The sequence below is a fragment of the Mauremys mutica genome, chromosome 5 (assembly GCF_020497125.1).
Source record: "Mauremys mutica isolate MM-2020 ecotype Southern chromosome 5, ASM2049712v1, whole genome shotgun sequence".
NCBI lineage: Eukaryota > Metazoa > Chordata > Testudines > Geoemydidae > Mauremys > Mauremys mutica.
Window position 1 is genome coordinate 145,228,799 of NC_059076.1, and position 16,269 is coordinate 145,245,067.

A 16,269-nucleotide genomic window follows, 5' to 3' on the forward strand; every position below is an offset into this window, starting at 1 on the left:
AGGTGGGTCACCTCTTTTATAGGGCACAAATGCCGGAAATCCTTCCTCCTATGCCCAAATTTCCATTGTCTATTGGTCTAGATAAAAGGTCTTAGCTATTTAGGTAACGAGATGTAGGTCAGCATTGCTTTCCAGGTAAAAGGGCCCGATATTGATATGCTAACTTTGCTTTAGCTCAAGGGTAGGCAACCTATGGCATGGGTGCCGAAGGCGGCATGCAAGCTGATTTTCAGTGGCACTCACACTGCCTAGGTCCTGCCCACCGGTCTGGGGGCCTCTGCATTTTAATTTAATTTTAAATGAAGCTTCTTAAACACTTTAAAAACCTTTTTACATACAACAATAGTTTAATTATATATTGTAGACTTATAGAAAGAGACCTTCTAAAAACGTTAAAATGTATTACTGGCACGTGGAACCTTCAATCAGAGTGAATAAATGAAGACTCGGCACAGCACCCCCTTGCTCCCACATTCCTGGCAGGTCAGCTTTGTGCTCTCTGACCACTGACAGGATCCATCTCAGCGTGTCGCTCTTGGGCTGCATTTACAGTGATCTTTTTAGGGACATCTTCCCCCACTGGTGCAGCACCATTGAAGAGGGCAATGGGGAGATCACCAGGGCAAACCCGCCCCTGCCACTGTCACCTGCGTCGTCTCACCCTGCTCAGAGCACTTCCCCTGGCTGGCACCATGGAGCTATAGCAGTGCTTGAGCAACAATGGCCGACTCCCCCGCAGTGCTCCATGTAAGCCAAGACCTGTGAGCCATGCTGAGCAGGAGCTGATCACTTGACAGAGATGTTATTGAACCCTGCATGGGTCTGGTAAAACATTCTCTGCACATACTCACCTGAGTAGTTCCATTAACCTCGACAGGACTGTGCCAGTGAGTAAGAGCTGCAGGATTAAACCAGGCACAGGCCCAGATCTCTGGATGCACGAGCCCTTCCGTCAGCTTTAAACCAGTTCTTTGAGAGGTTCAGTCATGGCTTCGAAATCCAGTCCCAAAGTGGTAGGCTGCGAGCTGTGTGCTCCTCGTCTCCTCTGGCCAGGACCCGCTGTGCACCACTCACTCAGGGCTAGGAAGAAATGACCCCCACAGACGCTGACCCATTGAGTACAATGGGCTGGAGGAGCCTGTCAGCCAGGGATCTGTCGTTTTTATGAGACATGATGCTTTACACCATTTTAAAGTGGCCCAAATCCTCTCTCCCACTGGAGCAAAGCTGCTGCACCAATTTACAGCAGGTGAAGAGCTGGTGCCTCTGCCTTCTCTGTCCTGACAACACACCTGTCCCTAGAGGGGTAGAGCGACGGTGGGACAAGATGATGATGATCAATGCACGGCTCAGGCAGTGGCGCTCTAAGGATCTCTGGGCTGTTGGATCACTGGGAGGCATTCACAGACAGAGGTCTGTTCTCATGGGACGGACTCCGGCTGGACTCTAGGATGGAGGGTGGCGCAACTGATTAAAAGAGCTTTAAAGAAGGAATTCAGGGGAGATGGGAGATGCTCATGTAATCTCCAGCCCTGATTTTAACATTGAGTGGGAGGAAAATCAAGTAAGAGCAGATACAGGAATGGAGAAAGGAACAGCAGACGGTAGGAGAATGAACCACAAGAGGAAAGATAGTGCCCATAGCAATCAGCTAGGCAATACTGGCAGTAGAGTGACTGTACCTAATCAGGTGAGGAATCTGGGTGAAGTCGAGCAGAAACAATTAAGATGCCTGTACACAAGGCAAGGAGCCTGGGGAACAAAATGGAGGAACTAGATCTACTGGTGCAGGAAGTGAAACCAGATGTTACAGGGATGATAGAAACATGGTGGAGTAGTAGCCAGGACTGGAGTACAGGTATTGAAGGATAAGTGCTGTTCAGGAAAGACAGAAATAAAAGTAAAGGTGATGCAGTCGGTAGGGCCCACACTTTCCTGGCTGTGAGAGCTGACAGATTTCTTTACCAAATAGTTAGCAAACCAAGAAGAGATGATGCCATTTTTAGATTGAGTGCTGATGAGTTGGGAGGATCTCCGGAGAAGAGCTGGTTATAGGGGACAATTTTGGTTTGCGTGATCATGAGCTAATTCAGTTTCAACTAAATGGAAGGATAAACAAAACTAGGTCTGCAATTAGGGGCCTGGATTTCAAAAGGGGAAACTTGAAAATATTAAGGCAATTAACTAGAGGAATGGACTGGGCTGAAGAACTCAAGGATCTGAAAGTGGGGGAGGCTTGGAATTACTTTGAGTCCAAGTTGCAGAAGCTCTCTGAAGCCTGCATCCCACGCAAGGGGAAAAACTTCCTAGGGAAGGGTTGTGGACCAGGCTGGATGAACAAGCATCTCACACAGGTGATTAAGAGAAAGCAGAAATCCTACAAGGAATGGAAGATGGAATGGATCAGGAAGAAAAGCCACGTCTTGGAGGTCAGAAAGTGCAGGGATAATGTGAACTGTCAATAGCCAAGCACAGTTGGACCTTGCAAAGGAAATTAAAACCAACAGTAAACGGTTCTATAGCCATATAAACACAAAGGAAACAAGGAAGGAAGGAGTGGGACTGCCAAACACGGAGGATGAGGTGGAGATTTTAAGAAAGGGGAAAAAGTGACCCAGGAAACTACAGGCCTGTTAGTCTGATCTCAATTGGACGCATGGTTTTAGAACAAATTTGGAAAGAGAAAGTAGTTAGAGACAGAAGTAAACAGTAATTGGGATAAAATACAACACAGTTTTACAAAAAGTAGATGGTGCCAAACCAACCTGATCTCTTTCTTTGAGAAGATAACTGATTTTTTAGACAAAGGAAATGCAGTAGATCTCATCTATCTGGATTTCAGTGGCATTTGATACAGTTCCACATGAGGAATTATTAGTCAAATTGGAGAAGATGGGGATTAATGTTGTTGTTAGTCCCTAAGTGCATGACCTTGGATTTGCACTATTGAATTTCATCCCAGCGAGCTCTGCAATGGGCAGATAAAGGGGCAGAACATTTTGCCACAATGTTTCTGGGGATCTTGGTCCTCTGCTCACAACAGAATCTGTGCAGCAGAACCGAGCCCAGAAAGTGGCTTTGATTCTCCACTGAGACAATAACATTCTTTTATCCGGGAAATATCGTCACCCGACTCAATATCCTCAAGGAAGAAGAATTTCCAAGGGATGCAGAAGACCCACTCTGCTGTCAAGACACAGTCATGCTGGCTTTGCAACTGGGCTATTACTTTGAAAAGCAAAGGCCGGGTTCTGTTCTCACACCAGTCTCATTCTATTGGCTTGAGTTACTCCTGTGTATGAGTGTCATAAACAGATAGTTAAGGGTTAAGGTCTCTTTTACCTGTAAAGGGTTAACAAGCTCAGTGGACCTGGCTAACACCTGACCAGAGGACCAATCAGGGGACAAGATGCTTTCAAACCTCGGTGGAGGGAAGCCTTTGTTTGTGTCCTTTGTTTTGGGGGGTGTTCTCTCTTTGGATCTAAGAGGGGCCAGACGTATATCCAGGCTCTCCAAGCTTCCTGAAATATTCTCTTCTATTCAGTATAGTGAGTATTAGAAAGGCGGATTAGTCTTTTGATTAATTTCTGTATTTGCAAATGTGTGTTGCTGGAACAATATTTTACCTCTTTGCTGTACCTGTACTTAAGCTAGAGTCCCTCTAGTTTTTATAAGCTGTACCCTGTAAACTTTCATCCTGATTTTACAGAGATAGTTTTTTTTACTTTTTCTTTTTTTAATTTAAAGCTTTTCTTTTTAAGAACCTGTTTGATTTTTCCCTTGTTTGAGACCAGGGGATTAGTCTGACTCACCAGGGATAGGTGGGGGGAAGAGAGGAGTGGGGAAGGTGAATCCCTCTTTGTTTTAGATTCAAGGAGTTTGAATCAGTGTGGAGTCTCTCAAGGCAACCCAGGGAGGGGAAAGGAGGGAGGGAATGGTTAATTTCTCCTTGTGTTAAGATCCAAGGAGTTTGGATCTGTGTTCCCCAGGGAAAGTTTTGGGGGAACAGAAAGTGTGCCAGACACTAATCTCTGGCTGGTGGCAGCATTACCAGATCTAAACTAGGATTTAAGTTTAGAAGGATCCATGCAGGTCCCCATCTTTTGGACGCTAAAGTTCAAAGTGTGGAATAAACCTATGACAATGAGAGACCAGAATCAGACCCCAAGAGAATAAACCCAGCTCAGGATTCTTTTCCCCATCTAATTGCAGCCTGGCCTGAGTGTTGCAGCCTTAAGAAGTGTGTCATGACACTGTCCCTTCCAAAAATCATGGGGAAGCTTTTAATGGCCTTCTGGCTATTGGGGCAGGTTCTGGGCAGGTTGCGCATAGCTGTGAGGAGTGTCAGCCCAATTTAGAATTTTTTTTTCCTGTCAAAGTGTCTGAAATGGGCAATTCTTTATTTATTAGGCAGTTTTTGGTACCTGTGCTGTCTACTTCACTTGCTGTTCTGTTTTCCTTTCATATGGACAGAATAGCAAAAATATGTGAGTATTTTAAAGAACTCCAACCCCCTGTCTGTCATCTCAGAGCTTAGTTAATGCTTAATATGGAGAAGCAATTAACCATTGGAACAACTTACTGAGGAATGTGGTGGATTCTCCATCTCTTGACATCTTTAAATCAAGATTGGATGGCTTTTTAGAATTCGTGCAGTAGCTCAACCACAAGCTATGGGCTCTATGGATGGGTCACTGGGTGACAGTCTCCGAGCGGTTTTATACAGGAGGACAGACTAGATGATCACAATGGTTCCTTCTAGCCCTGGAATCTACGTAACACGCATTACCAATAGCAGCACGACTCACCCAGGGCCAGGCTGCCTTGAGCAAGTGGTATCTGACTAGAGCTGGTAATGGCTGAAGGTTGTTGACAGCTGGTTGCTGTTCATCATCTTCTGTGGAAAGAACCTTGTGGTCCCAGTAGAGAGGTGCCCCCAAACCACCACCATTATTGGTAGCTTATTGGTTAAGAACTGAGTGGGTCTCAGAGATGGAGCTACCCCATCTCCAGTGAGGAGGGGGGGTGTTGGTAAAGGTCCATCGGCAGAGTTACTTGCTGTAGACATCAATCCTCAGGGCTGTCATCTTTCTCCCAGTAATAAATGCCCTTGGAAATAAATATTCCATGGCTTTGAAGGAAGAGCAGCCTGAGATGCAGAAAAACAACCGATTGGGTCCTTCCAAGGACGTGACAGTTTTGGGAGGGACTGCTCCTGTTGGGTTGGAAGGGACAGATACGTTTTGATATGTGGCACAGCGAGGCAGGGATAGGAGAATTCGAACAGCTGTTGAAGCTGGTCTCCCAGCTGAGCCTGAATTTATCTGCTCAATGGCTGAAACATATTTTGAGACATCCCTTGCTTAGCACATACAATTGGACGTTTTAAATGTATATATAGATGGTTCTGACAACATCATAACATCTGATCAAAAGGTGCAAAAATTAGAAATTCAAGTCAAGCAAATCATTTATTGGGTGATTATGAAACAATAACTCCACGATCCAGTGACAGACCTGGAAACATACAAATTACAGAGCCAGTCACACTGTGCAGCATAAGGGCAGCTCTCTCTGCTACAGCCAGAAATATCATGTAGCAATTAATGAAGCCAAGTCCGTCAGTCTGTTCCCGTGGAGCACCCCCAGCGGGGGTTTTCCACGTCCTTTTATTATCATGGTTACATAAATCATTCTATTATGCGCATGTACTAACACAAGCCAGCTCCTCGCCCCCTCTCCTGATTGGTGCTTTATGCACTGCGTACTCCAGTGGTATGCACCTGGTCGGCGCTTAATCAGTGTGTCTCCTGACTGGAAGTGTGGGGGGGGTGGGAACCACTTCAGCCGCTCTAAATCCGGGGGCGGTTTTCCAACCCCCTTAGTGCTTGAGAAGTGTAACGTTCCTACATCCCCTCCTTTTCTGTTTTGTCGACCCGTGCCTGATCCACATGTTTCATAATTCTATGGGCATACATGACGGCTTGGGGTGTAGGCAGGGGTTTGCGCTGACAGGGTGTAAAGCACATCCTAATTATATTAGGAATACACTGAGCAAAGCAACAAAAACCAATCAAGCAGGCGATAACAATCAAAGCATATTGCAAAACAGTTCGGTCCCATCCCATGGATGGCAGCCAAAAAGATGTACTCAGCCCGACTAAAACGGCTGACATTGGCATTACAATCTGATCTCATGGGGATTAAGCTTCGCCGGCATCGGGTGCGGGTCTCATTAATTTGGGAGCCAGTCAACATTGACCTCATGGGGAGTATCAATGTGAGCCTACTTAGGCAACATTGAGCTTCTGAAATATTGGCCGAAATATAATTAAAGGTCCTCTGACCACATATAAAAAACCAACCCTCCGGTAACAAGATGTGCCCGTAATTGTCGGACACATTTTAAAAGTATGTACAGTTCCATCCTGGGGTACCCACCCGCAAACATTCTTTTGGGGGCTTGTGACGTGTGCAATTAACCATCCGTGCACAGGTCAAATTGGCGTGATTGGCTACCCGTGGGGTAAAGAGGGACAAGGCACTTGCGGGTTTCACATAAGTGGCCTGGCCCCACAGGCTCATAAAAGAATATCGAATCTCGGTGGCATTCATAAAATTTAACATCCCCAATGCATCTGCAGCATCGCCTGGTGCCTTACATACTGGGACCAGGCAGGTGCCCAACAGGCCATGCATCTCAGGGGCCTGCTGTAAACAAAAGGAAAATTGATTGGCAAGGGCCGCAAGTCGAGCCCATATATTATAACGCATGCGGCTATGCAATTCGGGTTCGGCCCCAGCCGGTAACACACAAAAACAACACAACAATATGGTAAAAGAATTAGCAATCAAACAGGCAAAATTAGCAGCAGTAGAATTTTCGGGGGTAGGCTCGGCCTTGTTATTCTCCAGCGTTTGCTAAGCCTGCTGCGCCAGTCGCTTCACCTGCCCCCAGGTAACCCTCGGTGCCGTCGTCGTGGCTCGGCACGCTGGAAAGGTCTCGGTTAGGTTCAGATTGAAGTTGGATATCGGGTTCTTGAGGCTTTGATGCCACATCATCGTGCCACGGTCACACATTTTTGGCAGGGATCCACAACAAACCTGTGGGAGTAAGCACAGCGGCATGCCCCCGTCCCCAAATTCTCAATGGAACGGGGCCATACCAATTAGGGTCCGGGCTCTGCCTATATTTGACAGATGGGCGTGGGAGCGGGGTTTCCATCTTAAAATGTCGTTCAGTGGCTGTAAAATTCTGAAAGGCATTTAAAATATGTAGGGTAAACAGTATTATCGCTAATTAATTTTGCTTGGCGCTCAGGATTGGCCCATCATCCCCCACTGTTTTATTTTGCTTTTTTAGGTACTCTTTAAGTGTACAATTGGTTCGTTCCACAATGGCTTGACCTGTGGAATTATACGGAAAGCCAAAAATGTGATTAATTTGCCACTGCGTGCAAAAATCCGCAAACTTGTGAAAAATGTAGGCGGGGCCATTATCGGTTTTTATCTGTCGGGGGCGGCCCATTATGGCCACCGCAACAAGAACGTGATTAATTACATGTTTGGCCTATTCGCCCCGTTGGGGGGTGGCCCAAATATAATGAGAGTAGGTATCAATGATAACATGTAAATACTTCCAAGAAAAAAAAGGGGGGGTGAAGCGTGACATCCATTTGCTAAATTTGATTGGATTGAAGGCCGCGGGGATTAACACCCAATTCGGGGTAATGATGAAGACTTGCACAATGATTACAGATTTAAACAATACATTGGACCTAAATTAGGGGGATCATAAAATGCTTCACCAAAAATTTAGCATTTTGATGAAAAAATGCATGACTATCAATGGGATCCAAAAAGAACAGAATGAGTTAACTGAAAAAGTTAAAAAAAAAAAACAACTGGCCACAGTCAAGGACACCACTTGCACAGCTAAAACTTGGCGCACAGCCAAGAAAGCGGGGGGCTGGCAAACAATCAAAAAAAGCAGCAATGAGCGCAACAGAACTCGGCCAGGCACTAACAAAATGTGTTAGCCAAAAAGGGAAGGGAAGGATCACCATCTGGGCCCATGAGTCCCCTGGGTGCAGCTGTTTTGGCATATGAGCTCAGATCTGAACATAAATACTTCCCATATAATCACTATCTATTACCCTGGGGACTATCTAAATGCCATATTATCCGGCATGGGAACAAGGGAGGATCAGCCCCATAGTGCCCGGGGGCAGGGGTCCAAAAAATTGGGTAAGAACCACCACCATCTCCCCGGGGAAAATAAGCTCCCTATCTTTGAGACAAGGAAAAATTATTAAAAAAAAAACAATCTTCAAAATCTATTATCCTAAGCTAATAATCATATGGGATAAAATTGGGATTTGGGGTTCCACACTGCAGGGGTCCCATGGATTAAATGCAGGCATTAATCGCTCTAAAATCATGGAGCATTCGCCATTTACCAAATTTTTACTTGATGACAAAAACTGGCGAATTCCAGGGGCTAGTGGATTTTTCCACATGGCCCGCCTGGTATTGTTCCTCGCATAAGTGATACTATGCAAAAAGCTTCTCCTGGGGCAGTGGCCACTATTCCACCCACACAGGGGTACTGGTTAGCCATACAAGGGGAAGGGCAGTAAACTCAATCATGAATGGTAAAATGTGAACAAAATGAATTAACTGGAAAAGGCTGAAAATAAAACACTGGCCTCAGTCAAAAACACCACTAGCTGCTAAAACTTGGCGAACAGCCAAGAGAAAGGGGGGCCTAACTACACCCAAGCAAAAGCAGCAAAACTTGGCCAGGCACTAACAGCACTGGCCTCAGTCATAAATGGTAAGATGTGATCCAAATTTGCTTAACAAGTCTCTTCCCCATAGGGATACAGCAATATCCATAATATAGGGCTTAAGGAGAATCTCCTTTCCCCCTTCTCGCGGAGTTATAGGAATCCATCGGGTGCTTTGTTGAGCAGCCTGCAATCCACCCACTCCCCAAATGGCTGGCACTTCGGATTTGTCCCAGGTGGACGGCTACTGCCGAGTGGAGATGACTGTAATGTCAGCTCCAGTATCTGCCAGTCCCTCAAGGGGGATACCGATAAGCGAGTTTCCTCATTAATTCCCACTGGGCATCAGGATCATTTACCTGCCTCTGAATAGCCTCCTGTAGTCTGTTAATAAATTCCACATACGACTCTTGAGGGCTCTGGCGGGTGGCGGTAAAGGACCAGGGGGGTTTCCCCGTCACGGGTACTTTAAACCGGGCTCTTAAAACACAACGCCCCACAACTTGGAGCGTTACAAGAGGGATATTCGCAGCCTGCTCTCGTATGCTGGCAAATTGTCCTGCTCCATACAGCTGCTCGGGAGTATAGGCCCCCCCCGATGCCCGCCCCTGTTGTAATGCTTCCTGTTGAAATTCACTATCCCAAATAACATACTGCGCAGGGCTTAAAAGCATCCTACAAAAATCCTTCCAATCTTGGGGGAGCATGCTATATCCATTTGCAATCCCTTCTAACATGCCTCGGGTGAAGGTGGATTTCAATCCCGACTCAGTAACCGCCCGTCTCGCTTCCATTCGGAGAACGGAATGGGGGGGGCTGTGATCTCCACTTCAACCTCCCCCGCTGCGTTGCCTGGGCGATGTGTCACTGGGAACGCAGCCAATAACTCTCCTATCTGCTCGCCTTTCAATTCTCCCTCCTCCCTCTCCCTCTGTATCATTGCCTGAAAAGGGGACAGCCGAAAAATCGGCCGTGAAGAGCCATCCGCACCCGGACATGCATCATGGCATTCGGGTGCCGCCTCAGGCGGCTTGGGGGGCAAGATCCGAGGGGGAGGGGGAGGGGCCGAAGGCGCGGGGGCGAGAAGGATAGCCCTGGATAACGCTCCAACCCTGATTATCTCCAGAGCCTCCGTACATCGCTGCCAAAGCAGGAGCCACTGCACCGCGGCTCGAGGCTCCGCATGCAGTGTCGCCCCTATCTTTATCCAATCATCTACCGACAGTGACCCGTGATCCGGGTACCAAGGACATTGGCAATCAATTTCAATTAATAGCTGCTCTATCTGACCCAGGGAGACTGGCCTGCCAGTCTGTCGTATGATATCCTGCAGCTCTTTCGCATGAACTTTCTGCCGAGCTGACAGTTTCCCCCCCATACTCACGGAACGAAGCTTTCCAGCGAGGTTCGAGGTTCGGTGCACCGAGGGCTATTCCAGCTGGTGAGCAGGGGGAATCACGTCGGGGTCACCAGATGTTGCAATGAATGAAGCCAAGTCCGTCAGTCTGTTCCCGTGGAGCGCCCCCAGCGGGAGTTTTCCACGTCCTTTTATTATCATGGTTACATAAATCATTCTATTATGCGCATGTACTAACACAAGCCAGCTCCTCGCCCCCTCTCCTGATTGGTGCTTTATGCACTGCGTACTCCAGTGGTATGCACCTGGTCGGCGCTTAATCAGTGTGTCTCCTGACCGGAAGTGTGGGGGGGTGGGAACCACTTCAGCCGCTCTAAATCTGGGGGCGGTTTTCCAACCCCCTTAGTGCTTGAGAAGTGTAACGTTCCTACAATATCACACCAAGACAAAGCGTCCCTGCGATGCACATCCCATGCAGGCCCCTGCAGTGCACAGGGCTCCTCATCAGCAGGTGTCTGGAAAACATGCTGCATAGCTTGGAAATTAAGGTGGCTTTCTGAGGTGCTGGGACCTGCATGTCACAGCCCAGCCTAACCATGGGCCTGCTTACAAATCCACCTAGAAGGCAGAGTGCAGTTGGCATCATTCCACCTATTCAGCTTCCTTGGGCGTATCTCAACACAGTCTTCTCTGCCTCCTGTCCCCTGATGCCAGTTGTCTGACTGATTCTCCTCCCAGAACCTACGGATCAGAGTGTTAATGTCTCAGGGGAGAACCACAGCCAATTCCTGAGCTCAGTTCTGCTCTGTGGACTCTGTTGTTGGCAGGAGACCAAGACCCCCAGCAATGACGCGGTGAAGCGATGCACCCCCCAGCCACCCCTCAGAGTTCTCCACAGCTCTTGTGGCCATGGTAACGAAGGGCTTCTGACAGCCGGGGGCAAAGAGCCAAAGTCAGTGTGTGGCTCCAAATGCTGAGCAGCAGCAACTCGGATCTCAGTGCTCAGAACCAGAGCAGGTGGCACAGCACGTCCCAGGCACCCCCCGAGATGGGAACGCAGGAACCCGGGCCAGCTTTAGGCTGATTCCTCCGATTCCCATGAATTGGGCCCCGTGCCTAAGAGGGCCCTGCTCTCGTGCTTAAGAGGGCCCCACGCCCTAAAGAAGAGCACCTAACTTTTTAATTTTTACTCACCCGGGGGCGATTCGGGTCTTCGGTGGCAATTCGGCGGCGGATCCTTCAGACCTGGAACGAGTGATGGACAATCCGTCAAAGTGCCGCCGAAGATCCGGACTGCCGCAGGGTATTCGAATTGGGCCCCTCACTTGCTAAAGCCGGCCCTGGCAGGAACGGGAAGAGAGGGCAGCGGGGGTCAGCCATTAAATTCTCCCTGGCCCTGCTTATGGGCCTCGCCCACAGCCCCCTGAGGTCACTGCACTGACTGCAGCTGGCTCCGGCCATGCCCCCCGCCCCACAGCCTCTCCGTGCCCAGCCTGACCGAGGGGAGAGCGCAGCGCAATCCCAAGGGGAGCGGGAACCTGCCGCTCACTCCAGACTCCCCTGGCTGCACTGAGTCGACTTGGGGCCAGATCCTCAGCTGGTGTAAATCCCTGTGGTTCATTCAAGTCAATGCCGAGTTACCCCACGGGAGGCTCTGGCCGTGGGTCTCAGTGGGCACTGAACACACACTCCGTGTTGAGGCTCCTGCTCTAAGCAAAGGGGCATTAGCAGAAATTCCTGAGAGGATTCACTGCTGTCGTGGCAGCGCCTGGGGGCCTCCCTCAGGATCGAGCCCGCTGTGCCGGATGCTGCATAGACACCAAGGGACGCACAGACGCTGCCCAAAAGAGCTTTACTCACCCCCTGCTTGCGTCTGCTCTGTATTCTGTGCCATCCGCCCAGCGCCAGCTGCCTTCTGTCTCCCGGTCGGTGAGTCCAATCCAGTGAGCTTCTCCCTTGGTCTCGCTGGAGAGAAACTCCTCCACAACACAGTTTGCAGCATGTCCAGGTCACCCAAGAGAGGCTGCAGGATGCAGCCGCAGCTGCCTGGGCTGAACAGATTTTGGGGGAGAGGAAAGGGCGTCTGGTGGTGTGAGCAGGGCACTGGGCAGCGGGAGACGCGGTGTCCTGCCCCCAACGCTGACAGTGACTAGCTGGGAGACCCCGAGGGAGCCCTGGAGCAGCTCTGTGTCTGTGTCTGCATCTGTATCTGCCTGGGGCTAGCAGCAGGGACCTGTCTCAGAACACTCCCCCCACGGCCCCCTCAGAGCTGGGCTGCGGCAGGTACTGACGGGCACCTCAGAGTTCACACCAGCCCCCTGCCCTTGCAGGAGGCAAAGCTCGGAGCAGAGAACTGGGTGCAAGGTCTGGCCCTGACGAGGGTGGGATTTTCCTCCTCCAAAACTGCTGCAGAGGCCTGGGGTGAGGGCTGCAGTGGGCACGTGGGGAGAGAGGATTCTCTGAGAGGTGCATGGCCCCTTGCACACAAGCCTTCCAGATACAGGCTTCTAGATTGTCCAGCAGGAGCTCAGGCCTGGAGAGAGGGATCAAAGCAGGTCCTCACTGGGAAAGGCCATTGGGTTTGCAGGAAATGCTACATTGGAAGTAGGGAAAATCAGAAATGAGCCTGACCCCAAATCCCCCTCCCCCGTCACCCCAGACTCTGGGAAGTCCAGATCCTGGCTCTGTTCCTCTGCCCCATCTCTGCTTTTAAACTGATTGGTGAATCCCTTGAGTCAGGTACCAAGGCTGGGCATCCTCTCCGATGATTTCTAACCTCAGCTGCCACCTCCCACCTCCTTCTGGTGTGAAACAATTCACTGACCCATCGTCCAAGCCCCTAGGAGCTTCCTGCACTCACCTGTTCTGCCTGGAAGGAGACAGAGGTCAGGTGCGACTCCTGAGACACACAAAACTGCTCGGCCTCGTCCCACGACTTCCTTTCTTGTGAAAAGTAATAAAAGTTCCCACCGTAAAACCCCTGGAGAACTTTATCAGCACGTCACCTAGGAGCAGAGACTGAGATGAGACACCCGGGCTAAAGTCACAGGGACACATACAGGGAACTCAGGGTTTCTAGTGCTGCATTTCCCCTGCCCTTCAGCTGTCCCAAGGCCAGGGAACTTCTGAATCCTGATTCTGCAGCATCACAATAAGTAACTTTTGAGGCCACATGATGGATCCCAAAGAGCGCTGCGGAAAGCAGACACCACGGGGTCACTCCCCCAGCACTGAAATGCAGCTGCATCTGGGCTGGAGCATGGGCGCTGGTCCCAGTGCAGAGGAGCACGGCTGTAATGGGAAAGGGGAGACTCACTGTTCAGCTGAGCTGGCAGGGGGAATTCAGGAGGGGGAATGTAGCTGCAGAAGGTGGAACATTCCCTGGTTCTGTATCAACAATTTTCAATGATCATAAGTGGTGAAGGTCTCAGGTCTTTGCAATTTGGCACCTCCCCCAACACCCTTCTGGGGCTCTGGCTCAGGGATGGCTCTGAATGTAACGCCCCATATGCTGAAATGCCAGGGTCACTTTCTGTCTGTGACCTGTCGGGTTTGGAGCATCTAAGAGAGCTGACAGATGGGTGCTCCCATTAGGCTAACGAGGCCTAGGGTGTAATTTAACTCCACACCGATCACCACGGTGTGGGCCCAGGTGCAGTCACCAGTGATTTTTAATGGAAGAGAACTCGGTGCTGGAGGAAGTCACTGCGTTGTCAGCCTGGGAGCCTGAAATCCTCCGTTCATCCTCAGCAGCAGCAGAAACGGCACCAGCCAGCACTGCAGCTAGTACTTACTGCAGCAATCTTGCACTGCTGCTCGCGCTGCGTTGACGTTGTCCAGCCGTATCTGGATTTCTCCATACGCTGCACTGACGTTACCCAGCTGGGCTTTCAGCTTCTGGACTCCTGCCTGCGCTTCATCCAATAGCTGCAGACCTAGAAGAAAGTCTCAGGGCTAGTCTACACTTACCTGCCGGGTTGACGTGGTGAGTTCGACTACTCGGAGTTCGAACTGTCGTGTCTAATCTGGACGCAATAGTTCGAACTCCCCGCGCGCTCCGGTCGACTCCGGTACTCCACCACTGCAAACGGCGGTGGCGGAGTCGACCTTGGAGCCGCGGACTTCGATCCCGCGGCGTCTGGACGGGTAAGTAGTTCCAACTAGGGTACTTCGAGTTCAGCTACGCTATTCACGTAGCTGAACTTGCGTACCCTAGTTCGACCCCCGCTCTTAATGTAGACCTGCCCTCAGCAACGTCAGTGGAGATGCAGAACACTTGACTATCAGCACGTGCAGTAGAGCAGCACCTGCCGGCCCCTGTGTGCCAGGCGCTGTACGGACAGGAGGGGACAGTCCCTGCTCTCAACAGCTCACAGTCAAAATAGACACGAGGTGGGAGAAAGAAAGGATGATTTTACCGATGGGGAACTGAGGTGCAGTGAGAGGTGCCCAAGATCACACAGGAAGTTTGCAGCAGAGCTGGGAATTGACCCCAGCTCTCCTGAATTCTAGCCCTGTCCCCCCAATCTCCCCAGCCACCTCTTCCCAATCGCTCCCCCCTTGTGAGCTGTGAGTGGGTCCCCTGCAGCATGGGGCAGAGCTGGGGCTGCAAGAACATCCATGGCCCCGAGCCCTGGCCCCGGGCTCCAGGCCGGGATTTTGAACAGCCCAGCGTTCAGGCGAGTTCTGTGCTGGGGTTTAGTTCAGGCCCATTTTCTGACTGGACGCTGAATAACCTGATCCATGGACGGGTTTGTATGTGCAGCCCTGTGCCAGACAGACAGACAGTTGTGAGACGTGGCCACAAGGGGGCGCTCTGCCTCCAGGAATGGAACTGTGGCAGGTACCCAAATTATTGGAGCTGCACAGGGAGGGCTCAGGGACTGGGGGGCAAATGGAGACCCCTGAGTGCAGCTCCACTGACGTCCTGCTTACACCAGGGTCTGAATTCGGTCCTGTGTGTCTCATGAGCTGCATCCGTCTTTCCCGCCAATGCAACCCTGACAATACAGGGGCGAAGGTGAAAACTATGGAGTGAAGGGAGCAACAGTGAAAGGACGGAAGATGGTGACCACTAGGCATCCTGCGCAGGAGCATGGGGCAGATGCAGCCAGCCTGCCACTGCCAGGAAGGGAGCTAGGAGGGAGCCTGGAGCAGTCACCCGTCCCCGGGAACAGAGCCTCCATTGGCAGAGGAACGTGCAGAGCAGCAGATTATTAGACAGGGGGACGGGACCACCTGGCAGGGAAGTCTATGGAGAGGAGCAGGAGGATGCCAGGCACCCACCATCCCTGTAGGCAGGAGAGTGCTCAGCTTCCAGGCCAGGTGAGGGGAACTGACCCTGATGCCTAAGACCCTCGTCCTGCGACTTACTGTCCGATCCCTTTGCTGACGCGTTCGAGGCGTTGTCAGGCTGCAGAGAGACTTGGAGCTTCTGCACCACTTCTTCAACCGCTTGCAGCTTGCTCTGTGCCCGGAGATCTAGAAATCACATCTGCAGGTCAGCGACCGAACCGAACTGCGCCTGGAGACCAGCCGCGCCCAGAGAAGGAACATGCTCTGAGTGCGAGGCTGTTCTCTATGACGTCTTTTATTTTAATCTTGGACAGCTTCCCTCCCGAGGAGGGACACCGGCACAGCCAAGGCCCCGTTCGGGGCTCTCTCCTGGTGTATGTTACACCGTCTTAACGTAGGGCGTCAGCTCCTTGGAGCAGGGAGCTACAAACTCCAGCATAACATATTGAGATTAAATCTCAGGAAAAATATCACAGGCCACAGAATCTCGCCCATCCACTCCTTTAATAGGCCCATAACCTCTGTCTGAGTTACTGAAGTCCTCAAACCATTATCTAAAGACTTCAAGTTACAGAGAATCCACCATTTACACTAGTTCAAACCTGCAAGTGACCCGTGCCCCAGGCTGCTGAAGACGACAAAAAACCTCAGGGTCTCTGCCAATCTGATTTGGGGGAAAATTCCTTCCCGGCCCCATTGAAAGGTGGATAAGGACTCAGTTAAATGGGAGACTACAACGGGTCATGCTCAAAGGTGAACTGTCAGGCTGGAGGGAGGTTACTTGTGGAGTTCCTCAGGAACCAGTCTTAGAACAAATCTTATTTAATG

At 50.4% G+C, this 16,269-nt stretch overlaps 1 long non-coding RNA gene across 1 annotated transcript in view; it reads right to left on the minus strand.

Annotated features, from left to right (window-relative positions):
* Nucleotides 1-13,109, minus strand: part of LOC123371059 — a 136,145-nt gene extending 123,036 nt beyond the window's left edge. The window contains exons 1-2 of the long non-coding RNA XR_006579693.1: nt 13,007-13,109; nt 12,007-12,125 (exon numbers count right to left, since the gene is read on the minus strand). This is a non-coding gene — a long non-coding RNA (uncharacterized LOC123371059). The remainder of the gene's footprint in view (nt 1-12,006; nt 12,126-13,006) is intronic.
* Between the last annotated feature and the right edge of the window lie 3,160 nt (nt 13,110-16,269).